The following is a 17395-nucleotide window of genomic DNA, read 5'->3' on the forward strand; positions in this document are numbered from 1 at the left end:
GGGAGTGCGAACCGCAGTGTCTCTTGTTAGAACACATCATGAGCTGAAAACAAAACAGCACAGAAGCACACTGAGGGCCGGGGTTGTCCTTCAGAGTGTCGAGTCCTCTCCCAGCGTGTGCTCTGGGGTCTTGCAGTGGAGGCATTTGTTGTTTTTTGACTGTTACTCACTCAGTGCCGTTCCTCTGACACATACTCGGAGTCCGACTGTCTGTTCTGCAGACGCTCTGGGCTGTCTGGAAGGAGGCTTCGTGGAAATGAGGAGAAGCCGGGGCGTGCGTCCGTCTCACTCTGCTTGTCTGTTGGCTTGGGTGCCACACCTGCCTGGAGTCAGGAAGCTGAGCCAGGGACGCTGTGATGACCCCGAGAAGGGGTGAGACCCACCAGCTCACCTCGCGGCATCTTTCTTGACGGGAAGCTGAGGCCTTGGGATTGTCCCGCAGTGCAGCTCGGAGCTCGCGGGGGGTCTTTGCAGGGCCCAGACCGCACTCGGTGCTCCCCGGAGGCAGGCGCGCCTGTCCGGACGAGGGTGAGTTCAGAGCGTCCGCAACAGGGAGTGTGTGCAGGTGGAGAAAGCCGCCTTGAAAAGGAATCGTGACTTAACAAGGATTAGTTTTGTTTATCCAAGCGGAAAGCTTTTCCACGTGGACATATTCTTTTTAGGGATCATGTTTTCCTTTCTCAAAAGAAAAATCTGTTATGCGGAATCTGCAGTTTAATGAGTTTTTCTGCTTACGCCAAGCAGGACGGAGCCCTTGCCGAGGCAGCCTGGGAAGGAGTGTCAGGTTTCCCAGCCCAGCCGTGCTAAGCCCAGAGATTTCCCAGACTGAAAGCTCCGCAAGGGGTCCTGGGGCCCCGCTCCAGGGAGGCCCTGCTGGCCGGCTCTGCTCCGAGCGACGCGGCAGCCAAGTCTGAGGCTTCCTGATCTCCGGTGTCTGCACGCACACTCTGCTTGCCAGGGGCAGCGGGGGGCCGGGCGGGGGTCTCTGCGTGCCGGCGCCCGGATGCGCCAATCTGGGATTCTCTCCAATGGCGTCCACTGGGCTTTCTGTTGGAGTGAGTGTGTTTTCCTGTTCAGTCTGGCAGCACACGCACCGCACGCACATCCACATTCGATAGACATCGGAGAGTAACACGGGTTTGCTCTTTTCAGACAAGTCTTAAAGGCTAACTGGAGAGACCTCATTTCTTCTTTCTTTTATATTTTTTTCTCTGCCCATAAAAGGACAACAAAAGAAAAAAGCAAAGCAGAAGAGAGGCTCCTGGACCCTCTCGTCCGTGACCAGTGGGCTGCTTCCCAGGTGTGGGGACACTGGGGGCAGGTGGCTCTGACCTCGTCCCAGGGAGGCTTTCCCTCCCACCCAGGCCTCCCTCCGAGGGTCCCTCTGAACTCAGGCCCCAGTAGGGACCCCCTCCCAGGCTTCCTGCCAAAAAAGATTATTGTGCCAGATCAAAAAGCAAGATTCAACCCTACCGTACCCACAGCAAACTCTTTTTCTTTTTTCTTTTTTTTTTTTTAACATAAAAACACTTGAAGATACAACAATAGAAAGATACATGGTGTCAGGAAGAAGAGGAGCCCATGGCCCTGAGCGTACACTCTTGCCCTCACAACCGCGTGAGGCAGGACCCCGGCTGACAGAGCTGACGGAGGGACACGAAAGTCCACATTTGTGTCTCGGAACTCCGACGTGCTTCCCCGAGGAATTAGTGGGACACGTGGACAGGCATCGAGGCGGAGCTGGGGCACCTGAGCGGGGCCGTTAGCTGCCCTGATCCAGTTGACCGAGAGGACGCGCTTTACTGCAGAGGAGCGTGTGTTCCTGTGGGACGCTGGCCACGAGAGGCCATGCGCTGGGCCGCAAAACAGGTCTCGCTGAACGCGAGAGGTGCAGACCACCCAGAATCCGGGCTCCGACTGGAAAGACGCCCGTTGGAGAGTCTTACCGCGCAGTAAGATGACCAAGACAAAGCCCGCTAGAAGGGGCAAATTCACAAAACGTGTCTGAGCGGCCCCTGTGAACAGAGGATAGGCTCACCGGCCGCTCAGAGATGTAAATTCAAGCCCCAGAGAGATACCACTCGACGTCCAACACTGGGTCTGACCCACGGGATGGCCTCGCGAGCGGGGGAAGGCGCGGAGCAGAGGCTCTGGGGGCCGCGTCCAGAGTGGGTTCCCGGCACCACGCCCGCTCCGCGCCATGCCGCGGTGATTCTCACCTGAAGCCGCACGGATGGGTCCCCGCAGAGCGTCCGCATGGATCTGCCTGAAATTTGCCGCTGTAATAGCCAAAACCTGGACTCCGCTCAAGTGCCCTTCAAGAGACGAGTACACAAGCCACGGAGGACACACAAGGACATTCCACTCAGCAAGAAGAACCGACTCTGGCTGTGGACGGCAGACGGGATGAGTCCGAGTGTCCTGGCCCGGAGTGCGGGAAGCCGCCACGGACGAGAACTCACAGAACTCGGGAACGTGCCGTTGTGGGACACTGGTCGGTGCACGGTTTCCTTGGGCTGGGGAAGGGGAGCAGGCTGCGAAAGGGCTCAGGGGGCTCTCGGCCGGCGGTGGGGGGGCTACTGTCTCTGTCCCGCGATGCGGGTGCCGCTGTCAAATCTCACGATCCCCACACCTGCAACAGGAAACCCTGCGGTCTGCGAATTCTGCCTGCGTCGGTGACGACCGGTCCAGTCCTGTTGTTCAAACTGGTAACAAGAGCCGGAGGCTGGCAGCAGGCGTGCGGGTGACGCTCCAGCAGCAGGCAGGGTGGGTAGAGGCCATCTGGGCACCGGGTCTTCTTGCACCGTTCTCTCCATACCTCAGAACTTGAACAAGTCCAAGAAGAGTTGTAATACATTTTTATTTTATTTTACTTTCCTCCTAAGAAACACAAAGTAATCTAAGGCATCAACCAGCGGCTCTCACCTCTGTGGGTGTCTTTCCCTCGACTCCAAAGCCCTGAGCGGGGAGAGCCCTGCCTAAGAGACGATGGTGCCCAGGCCCTGTCTGCCAGCGCTGGAAGGGCCTCCCTTTCTGGAATGAAGGGTCAGCGTATGGCAAGTGACACGAGTTCAGGCTCTCCAGAGCAGGTGGGGGCCCCTGACATGGGACGTGGGGAGGCGCCAGCTAGAAGAGTGTGGCCAGGCCCGGGGTGAGCCGGCTGCAGGGGCGACTTGGGGCATGGGGTGCTGAGCAGGTACGTCCATGCTGAGGGCCTCAGGGCTCCGACCCTGCGTGGCCGACCGGGGTCTCCCGATGCACCCGCCTGCTCCCTGCCTGTGTGTCTGCTGCCGTGACCCACCCCCCGTGGGTGGGCCCCATTCCCAGAGGTCTGACTGGTAGATGTGTCACAGTCTCCCCAAGGGGCACCGAGGCTGCCCCAGGCCAGGGGTTCTAGCCAAACTTGGGAGAGTCCCAGATAACGACAGGTTACTTTGAATTTTGCCGGCGGAGTAAATGGGCGCAGGGGCCGGGGGGCTCTCTCTGACGACTTCACACAGCTGCAGGGTGTCCACAGCAGGGTCCGTTAGACACCGACATGGACCTGGCAAACGCGGGACTCTGCCCTCCCCGCGCCACCCTCAGCCCTCTCAGGCAGCGCTACGCACGCCCAGCAACCAGGCGGGAGCTGCCGGCTGCCCCGTCATTCCTGGGGAGGTTCGGGAGCAGGTCCGGGCAGCTTACGTGGACAGGGGGTTTCTTGTCCTCTTGGAGGTCCCGTCTCAATAGGTTCTCTGTGTTTCGACAACTCCGTTTAAGACGCTTTCTTGGAAAAGTGATGTCATGAGCGCGGCACACCCTGGCTGGCCATGACCCTCCTTACCACGTCCCCAGGAGGCAGGCATCTGAGCAGGAGACGGAGGAAACCTGGATGATTCTTGTGTGACCGTTGGACTCGGAAGCCGGCGTTGCCAGGCTCTGTTGCCCGTCAATGTGCTTCATGGAAAGGTGATGGTTTATCTTCGACCTCGCTGGTGATGGTGGAGATGCCCCCTACGGTGGAGATATGGGCTGTGCTCTCCTTGCTCGGCGACGGAGGCTGCCACAGGAGCGAGCCTGGGCTGCGCTGGGAGTGTCGGCAGGCCGGACCCCACTCCTGGCCGGGGCTCTCCACTCAGCATCCGGCGGCAGCCTCCCCGTTCCCCTCCACAGGCAGACCTTTGGGGAGTCCCAGAGGCTCCCTCCTGGCTGTTACCTGCCCATGATTGATGGCCTCCGTCCGGGTGACCTGAGGTCATCTTGTTAGGACCCAAACGCTGCAGTTGCTGCACCACAGAGATGGGAGCTGTCCTGGGGTCAACAGGCACGATGGCCCCCATTTATCTCCCAAGACCCGGACCTGTCACCAGCTGCCGTGTCTTCGAGCGCGTCCGCCCAGCCTGTAGAGTGTAAGAACTGAACACTTCACACCGTCTCCAAGGCACGCCCGGAGGCCCCTCACCCCTGCCTGCGTCTGGACTCCTCCTCCAACCTCTTGCTCATTTCCTAATTCTGGAAGTTGCTAACCAGCCGCTTCACAGAGTGTGTCTGCTGCGCCCGCCGGGGCTGCTTTCGGTCGGGGGTCTGGGCCGAAGCTGTGTTAGACTCCAATGTTTTTGCTGCACGCGCTTGTTCTAAAGGATTTTATTTATTCATTTATTATTCGTTCATTCATTGTGTGTTTGTTTAAGAGAGACCTGAAATCATGACCCCGGCTGGAGGCAGAGGTTTCACCCGCTGAGCCCCCAGGGGCCCAGGGTCCACAATTAGACGGTGATCAACTGCTGTCGCTTTTCCAGAGAGAGAGAGAGAGAGAGAGAGAGAGAGAGACGCGTCCGTGCCCCGGGGCCGGGCGCCCTCATGTCACTGAAGATCCAGGATAAGCCTTTGTTACCAGCGGTCGTGAGCCCTGCGGCCGCCGCGCACCTCCGCGTGGGTCCGGCCGCGCCCCTCCCTGTGGCCGCGAGCCTGGCCGGAGTCCCCCGACAAAGGCCCGGAGGGCGCACGGCCGTGCAGCTCTGGGACGGGCGACTTCGCCGCTGCTGGGGGTCCCCGAGGACGCGAGACCGCGTGCGGCGCGCTGGGTCCAAAGGTCCCGGGTCTCATCAGGACGCGCGGACACCCCTGCGGGGCTCCGGACTGCGGGGAGCCAAGGCCGAGCGGGTTCGGTGTTGCTCGTGCTGCTCAGTCACGCGCGTGGGGGCGGCCGGGGAGGGGCGGGGAGGGTTGGTCCTGGCTGGTGAGGGCGGAGCGCGGGGAGAGCCGGCTTCTCTGCTCCCGCGTTGCGGGGCTGCCTGGATGCCACCACCGCGGGCCGGCAGAGCCCTCCGGGGAGACGTCAGGCTGCAGGGATGTCCTGTTCCCCGCCGATATTCGACCCTGTCCGGAGCGCATCCGGGGGCGCAGGATGCTGGCCGCCGCGCAGGGCGGGGCTCCCGGGGCGTCCAGCCGGGCTCGGGGAAGGCGGCAGCCAGAGCGGACCGAGGAGCAGGAACTGCCTGGCTAATTGGGAATCTCTAGGCCGCAGACGGGTTCCCCTGGGCCGTGCGTTCCAGTTCCGGGGATCTGAGGTCACGGCCTCTTCTGTCCAAATGGCCTCAGGCTTAGATTGTTCTCTTCTGCCCTCAAAGTCGTGGCTATCGTAAGGATGTTGTCCCTCCAGCCCTGGCCCCTTCCTCCAGCCTCCGGGAAGGTGGACGGTCGGCTGTCCCAGCTCCCCGCCTCCCGGTGCACAGCGGGGATGGATGGAGGGTCCCCGGCACCTGTCGTCGCCCGCAGGCCACCCCACAAAGGCGCCCTCCGCCTGAACCTACCGCCTCCACTCTCTTTCACAGGCGCGCCTGAGGAGCCTGCAGCCTGGGTCCTTGCGTGCGTCTGTGCGAGGCCTCGTGGCCGGGTCTGCATGGCCCAGCTGAGGTCCCTGAAGCTTTTCCGAGGGGCGCCACGTTCCAGGCCTGCTGTAGAGTGGACCTGCGGCCCGCACTGCTGTCCCTCCGGCAGCTGGAGCCTGCCTGTCCCTTCTTCTAGTGATGGGCACACAGGCACGTTTATTATAATAAATTTATAACTCACAAAAATTCCACACTTTATTCTTAGAGTTGAAGGGTTAAACTACGTTATACTTAATCAAATCCGGTCTCTCATTATTTTCAGGGGCTAACATCCTAAGCCTAAGTTAACTCTCTATAAGATATATTTTAACAACTTCCTACTGACGTCCACGTACAACAGGAACATGGATGATGTCTCCTGTCTGAAACTCCCAGAGAAACACTATGTTAATTGTAGGAAAGTTCTCTTCCTCTTGGGGTACAACAGCTTAAGGAGATATATTGGGTTTGGAATACCAGCTTCATAGTTTTTCAGAGAAACATGGCTAATTTTTAAGCAAATTCCATGTTTTAAATTTCATGAGTGTTTAAAAAGCAATATAAACTTTTTTTTTCTATTAAAACGAGGCTCTTTAAAAGTGGAGCTCTGCTGGGCTGGCTCTCTGACCAGATTGTGGGGCCAGCAAGGCTCAAGTGCTGACCAGTCCCTCCTGCACTTGGGACAGGGGCACCTTCTGGTTTCTCTGGATGCGAAGGAGTCACACTGAGGGGCCACGTGTGCAGAGGTGACACAGCCCATGAAGTTGTGTAGACGGGACTTTGGGTTCTGGGGCTGGGTGTGTACCTCCCACTCAGCCACCGGTGGGTTGTATTCTAGCCCCCAGTGAACTGTGCCTCAGGGATCCAGGCCCTGTGATTCCCTCCCCTGGGGACTCCGAGCTTGCCACCCACTTGCTTCGGGCAGAAGGCCATCAGCAAACACAGGGACAGCACGTGCCAGTGAGCCCCTGTGCATAGGTTTGCTTGCCTTCAGTGAGGCCCTGGGAAACCGCAGGAGCATAATCTTCCTCAGCCTTTAGGGGATGGAAGGCCACATGGAGAGGGCCTGGCCATGCCCAGGGCCCCACGTGACCCAGCAGCCGGGAAGAAGCCCCATGCGGCAGCCTAGGAGAGCCCGGCAGAGCAGTCTGGCAGAGCGGTCCGGCAGATCATGACACCATAAGAGATCTGCATTTTGTTTGAGCGCTCGGTTCCACCGAGTTTATTGGGCAGCATGATGGAGACAGTGGGCATGAAAACTAAGCTCGTGGGTTTTCTGAAGCTCTCTTGAATGAGTTTTGATAATATTTTTGTGTCTGTATCACAAGGGATAAATACATTAAGAAATCTGAATGACTTTCCAAAAAGTAACCTAAATTCTACTGAATTATGGCCACTTTGATTTTTGTGTGATTTTGGCCACAAAACATAATAATGAACGAAGGAAGTTTGGCTCTCCTGTCAGTGCTTTGGGAATGCCTAAATGAGTCCTTGTATCTTGTACCACCACAAACCAGAGGGTTCAGAAGCTGTGGCTGACATTAGAAAGACAGAGACCTGTCACGGGAGTGGGTTAGCTCTGATAGCAGGCCGTATTTATAGCCAAGAAGATGAGGAAATCGTCGCTGACATCGCGTAAGCATAGACTGTTGATAACGCCATTGTCTTGAAGACTTGGTGACTTTTGTTTCTTTCACTGACAACCGCCCCAGCAACAAGCAAGAGTATCAAAAACATCTACTCACCCTGTGTTCCAACCTGTTGCCGCGCCGAGGGACAGTGTGAAAGCTCCTTAGTCTCTAGCAGATTTTAATGCCTGCCTAGATGTAGCTCATCTGTTTTTACCTTCCCAATGATATAAAAATGATACAGTTAAGCTGCTAATTTATTTGTATTTCTTGCTCCACCCCAATCCATCCAACGGAAACAGAAATCCACCATGGGGAGCCATTGAGGGTGGAGGAGTACCGTTCTGCAAAGTGCGGCACCACAGGTGAGGCTGACTGGGGCTCAGGTGGTTACAACTTGTGGGTCCAGGTGTGGAGAGACACAGGGTGGACGCCACACAAACACAAGGGGTCTCCTGTGTCTTTGGCTGTGTCCTCTCCACAGCAACCTGGTGCTGGAGAAAAACCAATCACCAAAAGGAAACAGTCAGAGACGGCTGGGGTCCACACTTAGAGCGATTTCAAACATGTCCAAATGTTCAGGAAACGGCCAGAGGACAGGCAGCCCATTCACCTCGCTTGGTGAGATGTACGTCATAGAGTAGAAGCCTCATGCAGATTGAGCAGACATAAGAGCATGGGGTCGTGCTAACAGCACAGTGGGGACAAGAACTGGTGGAAGAAAAGTTACTGAACTTGAAAGAAGCAAGAGAAAGTATTTTTACAGGAAAAAAAAACAGCATCACTAAGCTGCAGAAAATATCACATACCTTAAAATGCATACACAGTGATGATGGGGGCATCACTAAATATTTCAAAAATTATGCCTACTAATTTTCCAGATTTGACAAAAGGTATTAACCTAGAGATGAGAGAAGCTCAGTAAATGGCAGATACACCAAACATGAAAAAGACCTCACCTGGTCACCTGGTAACCAAGTTGCTGGTCCACTGACCGGAGACAGGCTCCTGAGCAACCAGAGGACAGAGACACACTGTGTGTGGAAGAGTGTGGTTGGGGTGTTGATGAAAACACACAAGTCAGAAGACAATGCAATGCTATCATTCAGGTGCTCAAAGGAAAACAAACTGTCACCCGAGAAAGCTTATTCCAGCAATGGAGATGTGTTGCAAATGCACGGAGTGCCCTCATGAGAGAGGGGGGAAAAGGAGCCGATTGAACAGCTTGGGAAGTGAGTAGCTTAGCAGGTAGACCAGACAGACCTGCCCAGCAGTGTCCTCTCACTGATAAGGTTGTCACCATGGGGGAGCCAGTTAAAAATTCTGATGCCACCACACAGGCTTGCTGGAATTTAACAACTGACTGAATGGCTAGCAGATGATGGGAGCCAAATATCTCCAGGACCAGGAGTTTATGGATGCAGGAGGACAGGATGATCTACTCAGCAATCAGTTAGAGATACAGTGATACAGGGAGTGTGAACCGGTGGTTAGCCTGATATAGATATGCTTGGTTACACATGGGAGCATTTAAAGGTATGTGTACATAAATGGGTGCATTTATCCCTTGTGATACAAACACAAAATGGGTTAGTACATACCAGTAAATTTCCTTTTCTTATCAGTTGAGAGGGCCTAGAAGAGAGGATAATCCAGGAGCAATGAGCACAGCTTAAGCCCAGATCTTTGTTTATAATACAATTCTCCAATAAATTCTCTCCTTGGAGAAGCAGCTGATTCATGAACTATGGCACAGAATATACAAGATGAGCCTGAAGCCTCTTGTAGTCCCAGAGTGAGGAAGCGCTAACACACACACACATTCCTTAAACTCCAACACCCTACAATGATGGGAGTATGTCACAGAGACACAACCAAATGAATGAGCCCCCGGTGGACAAACTGGAACATTGTTATAAATAAAATAATAAAATAAAGTAGCATTGCATTATGACTCAAAGTACAAAATAAACATTCATGAGTCTATATTGATAGAACTAAATGATTGCACCAATAAATAAATAATGGGAGAAGAGACAAATCTTAATGCAGAAGAATTGTAGCCCCTTTCCCTCATGAAGGTGAAATACAGCCACCGGTCCTTAAGTGTGGGCAGTGTGAGTGACCTAGTTTTAAGACTAAGTTATGGAAAAAGGAAAATCAAGTAACTACAGTGCAGGCGTTGTACAAACACCACTTCAGGGGGATGGTCAAGGTCAGCGTCAGCAGCAAGAAGCTTTGTGAGTCTGCGCATGGCCACTTTCCTCTGTGGTCTTTCCTCCCAAAATACATAACCCCAGTTTAATTTTGAAAACCCAAAACCCCAAACAGATCCTAATAGAAGGACGACGCATAAGGCACCTTCCAAAGACTCCTCAAGACTGTCAAGGTCATCAAAAACAAGGAAAGTTTCAGAAACCATCATGAGAGTTAGAGGAGCCTGAGGAGAGATGACAGCTAAATGTAGAAGATGTCCCAAGGGATCCTGGAACAGTGAAAAGTCATTGTTCAAAAAAATAGGAAATCTAGATAAAACGGAGTTTAGTTAGTAACAGTGTGTCAACATTGGTTCATTAGTGAAGAAGAATGTGCTAATGTCCGACGCTATCAGTGTGAGAACCTAGGAATGAGGCATAGGAGAACGCTGTGTTATCTTCACAATTTTCTCTTAGTCTAAAATAATTTTGAAGTAAACATTTATTTTTTAAATAAAGGAAGGGTGGCTCCCACTTCCTGCCAAGTGGGAATGACATAAACTAGTCCCAATCTTACATCTGGAAAAAAAAAGCAGACAAAATATATGAAGTAGATGTTTTCAAAGCACAGTGAAGAACACTGTCCCTGAGATATGAGAAACAGATGAGGGAGCCCCGTGCTTGCCTTTGCTCTCTGTATGAACAATTCCTATTGTGTGGCATGTGGAGGGGGCAAGGCAAAGCTCATTAGACTTCCCGGGTCGAGGGGATGGAGATGAGGGTTTAGCAGCTAGAGATTGAAGGACAGAGTATCAGGGAGATAGATGATAGCTAGCTAGCTAGCTAGATAATGAGTGAAAGAGAGAAGGACAGGTGGAGGGAGGGTCAGAGGGAGAAAAGAAGGGAAAGATGGGGAGATGGAGGGAGAAGGAGAGAGAGAGACATAACTGTGCAGAAAGTGAGAGTCACCCTTGAGTAATGATAGTAAGCAGAATAACGGTAATGTATATGGACATGTGTGAGGATATTATTGAAGATAGATGAAAAGTGCTGAGAGAGTTAGAGGGGACAGTGATCCTTGAGATATGGGATGTTCCCACCAGGCAGAGAGCAAAATCCAATTTCACAGGACATGGAGTAGAAGACTGAGTATTGTCGGCTCCCACGAGTGGGGAATACTTAATTTAGAGTGCTCTAGTCCTGCTTTACATAGCTTAAAAGAAGGTCTAAAAGTATGAAACTTTCAAAGAAATTTAATATGGTCCCTGAGCAAAGTCCAAGAGTATTTTTAGCAATACAGAAATATTCAGCACTCAACAAATTGAAATTCACAATAGTTGGTATCCTATAAAAAAAAAAGGAAGACAATGAGGCAACATCTTAAAATTCTGAGGAAAAATAAATCTATGTAGAATTCTATACCAAGCAAAAATATCTTTCAAAATAAAGGTGAAAGAAAGTTTTGGGTATAAAAGTTGTCATCAGGAGACTTGAAGTGAAAAAAAAAAAGTTAAAGTAAGTACTTTCAACAGTAGAAAATGAGATCAGCTGGAAATATGTATCTACAAAAGGGATACATAGGGCTGAAGGGACATGGTAACTATATTGGTAAATAAGTAAGATCTTTTCTTATCATTTAAAGGTCTTGAAAAAGTGATCATTTATGTAAAACAAAATAATGGCAATGTATGTTGATTAATGCATATGAATAAAATACATGAAATAATAGAACAAAGTTTGAAAGGCAAGAAATGAAAGTATACTATTGTAATATTCCTATAATATACAGTGAATGGTATAATATAATCCCAAGGTAGACTTTAATAAAGTAAACTGTATACTGAAAGCCCATTGGCCAAGCCCCAAACCAAAACTAAATACTAAGAGATATAGCTAATAAGCAAATGAAGGAGGTAACATAGGTCATAAAAAGTTTTGATTAATCCAAAAGAAGGCATTAAAAGAGATGAGAAGGAACATAGATGGGACAAATAGAAACTAAGCTGCAGATGATAGACTCAAACTTGATTACATGAATTATCATATTAAATGTAAATGGTCTAAATAACCCAGTTAAAATGCAGTGTTTGTATGATTGGATAAAAAGGAAACACCCAAGTCCACCCTCCCCGGAAAAAACTACTTTAAATGTCAAGACACATATAGATTAAAAGTTAAAGTAAAATATGTACCACAATAATCATTTAAAAAATTAGCAATGCTGCTGCAGCAATGGTCCATCAGACACAGTAGATTCTAGAGCAAAGAACATTAATACTTCGTCATGGTAAGAGGGAGCAAGTCCGTGAATGGACATGGTCGTCCTCAGCCAGGGGCTTACAATGACCGTGTGTAATGGATGAAGCGGAAGCTGACAGACCTGAAGGAACAAGTAGAAAATCCACAAGTACAGACGGTGATGTCAGAGCCTCTGTCTAGATAATTGATGGTACCAGCAGACAGATGATCTGTGCTGATATAGGAGACTTGAAGAATGCTTTCATTTAATTTATTTAATTTACACTTACAGGGCGGTCCACAAAACAATAGCCGGATAAACATTCTTCTCCAGGGATGAGAAATTACCAAGGCAGAACATACTGAGCCATAAAGCAGGTCTCAATACTTTAAAATTTTTCTAGTCATACAAAATATCTTTGTCCGCAATGTAATGAAATCAGTAACTTAGAGCAGAATTAACTCTTGAAAGTCCCCAAATATTTTAGAAAATAATTGACATATTTTGATATAGCTCAGGTATCAAAGAAGAAATCAAAAGGGATTTCAGGAATATCTTGAATTGGAAGAAAGTGGAAATGCAGAATGTCAGAATTTGGGAGATGAAGCAAAAATAGTACTATCTGGATATTTATAGCATTAGAGGCTTATATGGGAAACGAATAGTTCTCAAATCAACAAAATCAAAATTTGTGTTAAGAATGAGCAAGTTAGGGGCGCCTGGGTGGCTCAGTGGGTTAAGCCTCTGCCTTCAGCTCAGGTCATGATCTCAGGGTCCTGGGATCGAGCCCCGCATGGGGCTCTCTGCTCAGCAGGGAGCCTGCTCCCCCCCGCCACCGCCTGCCTCTCTGCCTGCTTGTGATCTCTATCTGTCAGATAAATAAATAAAATCTTTAAAAAAAAAAGAATGAGCAAGTTAAAGACAAAGTTAAATAAAAAGTAAGTAGAAAAATGAAATAACAAGTAGAGAAAATAAATGTAATAAAAAAGAGAAAAGGAGCAGCAAAATTTAAATGAAATGAGATCAATAAAATTGATAAATTTTTGCCAGATTGTTTAGGAAAAAAAGAGAGAAGATAGACAATGTTTAATATCAGGACGAGAAAGATTACATCACTGTAGGTCCTACAGATATTAAGAGAACAAGAAGAGAATATTATAAGACAATTTATTCCAATAAATTTTACCGCTTGAATGAAATGGGAAAAGATCTTGAAAGTCAAAACTACCAAATCTCACTCCAGAAGAGAGAACCTGAACGGGAGCCTGGGAGGCTTAGCTGGTTAATAATCTGACTCTTGATTTCAGTGCAGCTCTTGATCTCAGGGCTGGGAGACCGAGTCCCGCTGTCAGGTTCTGCACTGGTCATGGAGGCTTCTTAGGATTCTCTCTCTCTCTCTCGAAGGGTCATCACTATGACTCTAAAAATAAAAAGAATAGATAACCTGAAGAGCCCTAAAAAAAAGCAAATTCCTTATCCAGATGGCTTCATACTTAAATTCTACCCAAGAGTTGAGGAGGAAATAATACCAAGTCTACGATAACTCTTACAGGAATTTGAAGAGGAGGGAATACATTTGAATTTGTTCTATGAGGCCAGATTACGCGGACAACAAAACTGGACAAAGACGTTGTACTGCTTGGGTTAACCACTGTGGTGAGTAATAAAATAAAACAAAAGCAGGTAAATTTGTCCAAAATAATCTGGAAATGGTAGAAGTGATGGGGTAACACTGTTTTTACTATCAGATGACATAATCATCTGTGTAAGAAATCCTAGGGACTACACAAAAATCCTACATAAACTCACGTGTTTGTTGGACGGCAGGATACAATGTCCACATACAAATATCAATCATTTTTCTGTGTACTTGCAATAAACTAGTGGAAATTAACATTAAAAACTACTATTTGCAATCGCATCTGACCCACATGTGCGAGACTTATATACTAAAAATGAAAACATTTCTAAGAGAAATCAATGAATACCTAAACGAATAAGTGCATATACACGGTCAGGAATCCCAGGTCGCAACTGCTAAGGTGTCATTGTTCCCAAGATGGTCTCTTGGTGTTATCCCGAGGAAGACCAGCAGGCTTTCGTTTTTGAACAAACTGACAAACTTATTCCAAAATTAATTTGCAGTTGCAAAAAGGCTTTGAATTGCCAAAACAACTTTAAATGTGAAAAACAAAGTTGGGGGCTAACATTATCTTATTTCACGACTGAATGCAGCCGTAATCCGGAGAGTGTGATTGGCAGCAAATTAGACGAGATCAAGAGAAGAGAGCCCAGAAGATGACAACTGTCTGGATGAAGAGCTTTCAACCATACAAAGAGTTTAGCCGAGGACGGTAGCCTCCTTAAGAAATGGTGCTGGAACAATGGGATATGCACATGCAAAAAGTGAGCTTTGATCTGTACATCATAGAGAAAGGGATCATAGACGGAAATATAAAGCCCAAGACTATGAAAAATTTCAGAAGGAATCATAGGAGAAAATCGTTGTGACTTTGAGTTAGGCAAAGATTTCCTAAATATGACATCAAAAGCATGGTCTATAAAAGTAAAAATTTCATAAATGTGACTTCATAAAAATGAAAACTTCTGTTCTTTGAAAGATACTGATAGGATAATGAAAAGACAAGCCCTCGACTGGGGAAAATTGCTAATCTTATACTGACGAGGGGCTCGTCTCCAGAATATATAAATAACTCTCAAAACTCTGTGAAATGAAGACGAGCGATCCAATTAAAAGTGGACAGAATTTGAACGGAGCATTCACCATAGAAGACCAATTAGTGGCAAAGAAGCCCACGGTACGACGGCAGCTCAAGCGGCACAGAGATGTGCCCAGGGAGACCGGTCGGGCGGCCTGCACACAGCCGGCAGGTGACCGTGGGGGAAGGGGCGAGCGTGGGTCTGGAGGTGTGCGGGTTTGTATTTACGGAGTGGGCGTCCACTCTGGGAAACACTGGCATAGGTTTTTGAGTTTTGTATTATTTGTTTTGTATTTAACATCCCTTAATGCATTTTTTAAAAATTTATGGCTGATAAAGGGTTATTGCAAAATTATAAAAACATTTCCAAAGAGAATACAGAGGTGGGTCATACGCAGACGGACGGAAGCATGGCGCAGTCCTGTGATGTGTAAGGGTCGTACCTGCTGGGCCGTCCGGGGCGGTCCTGCCTCGTCCTGCTGCATACTTCACAATCTCTTCATACACAATTTCCCTCTTTCCCGCTGACCCACTCCACGGGCAGTTTGTGTCTCTGACTTTAGCACAAGCCAGGCCTCAGCTCTGAGCGGCCAACGGGCAATCGTGTCCCTAGACACTCCCGTCCAAAGCTCGCTTTTAACGTGAGCAGCTGCATCCTGTCTTTGAAGGAAAATGCAGCAACATTGCATCAGAAAGACTAGAGGAAGAGACACAAACGTCCGTTGGTGTCCCAGTGCTTCCAGTAAGTGTGTCCTGCGTGCAGAAGAAGCTGGAGATGATGGCACTCCTAACACCATGCTTGGAGGTTATCGGTCACAATCTATTATTTTGTGCTTCTGTCGAATCTTAAATTAATTTGTCTTTTGTTTTCTCCTGGCCAGGTGAAATTTCCTTAAAGGTCTGATACGATACATAAACTTCCTTTTTATCTTATATGACGTGTGCTTATTCATTCATGAAATACGTGAAGGACGGTTATTTCTTTTACTTCCCACTGATTTAAGTGTTCGGTCACGCTGTGGTGAAGAAATAACTAAAACGAGCCCCCCCTGAAGTGGAACATGTGCTCACAGGTACATGCGGGTGTAAGTGCAGATGACTCAGCCGTTCCTTGCTGTGTGCCTACCCCAGAGAAGAGACACGTGTTACCGCAGAGGCGAGGACTCAAATGTTCATGGCAGTTTATTTGGGACAGCTCAGACCCAGACCTGACGTTGACTGCCATCGACACATGGAGGCATCCACCTGGTGTGTCTGCAGTGGAAACTACTCAGTGATATTCGGGGGAAAGACCAGCAATTAAGGTTGCGCTTGTCGCGATGAGTGTGGAATTGCTGTGTTGCGCACCTGAAAGTAATAGAACACTGTATGTTAGCTAACTGGAATTTAAAGAAAAATTAAAAAAAAGGAGAAAGGAGCAACTACTGCGATGCCTGACGACGGAGCTGAGTCTCAAAGGCAGATGGAGAAAGCCGGGCGAGGACGGTACGTCACACGCTCCTCACACAGCAGTTCACGCACCGTGTTATAAGCGTGCGGCTACTCACAGAGGATAGAAGCCTCCGGAGACGGCGGAGGACTGGTGAGGGTCTGTGGGGGAGGCAGGAGGAGCAGGCGGGGGCGACCCAGCAGGGAAACCGCAAAGCGAAACTCGGAGGAGATGCGGATGGTCATTGTTTGGTATATCTGGTTTTAAGGGAATGATCTGTATTACAAACTTCAGAGAATCTGTTTTAAAGAAGAGCTACTGTGATTCACATGCTAGTGACAAAACTGACACAAATGTAATGTGTGAACACACGTGTGCTGTGTCTGAGTGAAATTTCAAGGACACCGAGTCTTGAGTAATGGCTCGATGGGAATGAGCCTTTTCCACCCGCCCGTCGGAGGAGCTCCCCGGGCTCTGGTGGACGACAGGTGGTGCTGTGACTCTGTGCGGCCTTTGCAGATGGTTGGGGACCTCCCTCCAGGGACAGAGGGTGTCTGCAACACCCAGACCCAGAGAAGGGCTCTGTCCCGGGAGGACAGTGTGCGGCGTGCCCGAGCTCTGCTGTGCCTGCGTCCCCTCTGCACCGGCAGCCCTGCCTGCTCCCATCTCGGAGGCACACGCCTGTGTGCGCGGGGCGTGCCTGGATCTGGGCCACTGCCGTGCGTGCGAGTCTCATCGTCACTGTTTGCCTCAACAGTTGTAACATTCCTGTGGCGTCTCAGCGCCCTGTTTGATTTTAAGGTCGTTTATTCCTCATGGCAGACCTGGTCATGAAATGTTGTCTCTGTGATAAAATTGTACTTTCTTTCCTCGTCAGCCCAAAATAGTTTCCCTCTTGTAAGGAGCTCCCATTTCCAAGAGAGCCCCAGGGACGTCCCTGGGCCGGGCCACAGAGATGCTCAGAGTGCTGGAAAGCAGCGCGTGGTACTCAGATGTGGTCTGAACCGCAGAGCCTTTCCGGAGTGCGGTGTGGGCAGTGAGCGACAAAGGCTGGGTGGGGACATCATCCCAGAGCCTCAGCTGGGCCACTGGGCCGGTCTGCCCGCTCATGCTTGGGCACACGCAGAGGGGACCATCTCGCCGTGATAATGACAAAGCACGTGTAACCTCCTGCTTTCAGAGACTTTTGTGCGCAGACACCCATGCTTCACAGGACCCAGCCCTCACCCTGCACGTGTCGCTCTGTGAATCGGAAACCATGAGTGGGCATGTGAGACTGTGTGACTCAGCTCGTTGGCCAGCCTGAGTAAAACGACAGACACAAAACGCAGAGAC

The sequence above is a fragment of the Lontra canadensis genome, unplaced genomic scaffold (genome assembly GCF_010015895.1).
Source record: "Lontra canadensis isolate GAN:19392208 unplaced genomic scaffold, GSC_riverotter_1.0 scaffold22, whole genome shotgun sequence".
Taxonomy (NCBI): domain Eukaryota; kingdom Metazoa; phylum Chordata; class Mammalia; order Carnivora; family Mustelidae; genus Lontra; species Lontra canadensis.